The sequence below is a fragment of the Formica exsecta genome, unplaced genomic scaffold, assembly GCF_003651465.1.
Source record: "Formica exsecta isolate Colony F162 unplaced genomic scaffold, ASM365146v1 scaffold694, whole genome shotgun sequence".
In the NCBI taxonomy this organism is placed as follows: Eukaryota; Metazoa; Arthropoda; class Insecta; order Hymenoptera; family Formicidae; genus Formica; species Formica exsecta.
In genome coordinates this window covers 2159-4169 of record NW_021853460.1, presented here as the reverse complement: position 1 = coordinate 4169, position 2011 = coordinate 2159, and positions in this window count along the sequence as shown.

Sequence of the window (2011 nt, the reverse complement as noted above, 5' to 3'; positions counted from 1 at the left end):
ATTAATTTTATGATTTACTATTTGTAATAAAATCCGCAATATAATAGTGCTGTTTTATATATTATACAAAATATTTATTTGGGAGGGGAACCATAATAGCGTAATTTTATAAAAATAAAATGCATTTTAATTTTCTCGAGAGAGTCTATAATATTTCTATAAATGCAAGATTGATTTTATCAAACAAATACTATTTCAAATTACAAACTCTCACAAACTGAACTGCTTCTATGTACTTGGCTAGTTAACTTGATTTCATATTTAGTTTTGATTTTTTATTTTTTAAGGGTTTTTATTTTTTTGAGTTATTTTTTAAAGGAAAATCATTTTTTAGTTTATTTTTTATGAAAATTATTTTTAAAAGAAAAATTTTTTTGACATTTTTTTTTTTAGGGATAAATATTAAACTTTTTTTGCGTACAAGTTGGGATTTTTTTATATACTTGGCGTATTTTTTTTACCTTTGTTTTTTTTAGATGATCTCATTGTTTTTTGTAAAAATCTATAATTTTTCTGCAAAATATATATATGCGTTTTTAGCATTTCGAGGCCAACTGCACTTTTCTACTTTTGAATCATTTATTAATTGTCACTCGGTACCTTTAGCACGTACTATGTTTGTATAATGTCCATCAGTTGTACTTTTACCTTGATGAAATATAATTTGTATAAATTTTTGTGTTTGTATAGTTGCATACCTTACATCGTAAAGTTATGTTTAATTGATGCTCGATTACACTCTTTATATTATCTATGTTATTAATAAGATGTATAATAAACTCACTAACATCTTGTTGAATCTTTTCAAGATATTGATCTCCTGCCAATTGGCGTATTGCCATTATATTAATAGTTTCATCGTTTGATATGTAACAATCAATAAATTTTCTTATAATATTTTTATGCTCAAGACAAAGCAACAATTTTCTGAGAGTAGAAGAATGAAGTATACATTGAATTGAAACATTAGCATAGCAGGATATATTATCAACATTTGGAAGTCCTCTTATATGCCATAAAGTAGAATCATTAATATCCTTATCATTAACTTGACATTCCAAGATATTTTTTGATGATATTGCCCAAATTGTATCACGAATCTTGTGAACACGTTGTTTCAAAATATTAATATGTATAAGATCTGGCCTGTATTGTGTTCGCAATCAAGCGACGCAGTAGCGTCGCGACGCCAAGTATATAAAAAATACGTTTCGGCTTGTCAACGGTTTGCCTATGTTGCCTATGTACAGGAACCGCGACGCTACCAAGTAGCTTATCCAGAGTTTTACGTCTAATAAACTTCAAGCGACGCGGTAGCGTCGCGACGCCAAGTATATGAAAAGAACGGTTTGCCTATGTACAGGGGCTGTGGCGCTACCAAGTAGCTTTTCCGGAGTTTTACGTGTAATAAACTTTCGATTAAAATACCTCAGGAACTAAAGTCGTAATCAAAAATATAACAGTACTTTTCTTATACAATGTAAATGGAAGCTTTCGATTGCGACCAGCTTGAATAAGATTGGTGCAGTCAATCCTGAGGAATGATAATCGTATACCAGAAATGTGACTTTTCGTTCTTCATCATTATCATAATAATAAAATAAGATATTTAAGACTCTCACGTACGTATGCTTGTATGCACACACGCAAAGCGATTTTGTCCCTCAAGGCGCGTTTGCAGCGCTCATGTACAATTATTCGCTTGAATGTGCAAATATGCCTTGAGAGACAATATGTATGTGCGTGCATACGTAACGTGATATGTATCAAGTGATGCGGTACGCGGTAGCATCGCGATGTCATAATTAAGGTTAAAAGTTATTAAAGGTTATATTTGAACGAGTAAGTAGATTGAAATTTCGTATATACAATATATCTGCTTATACATGTTTATTTATTGTTTTATAAGTATATTTCTTGATTATATCTGAATATTATCTAAATTATAGCGCTTATTTGCAGGATAAAGCGAAATCAATCCTTTCGAGATTCGAGAAGACCGATATACTTT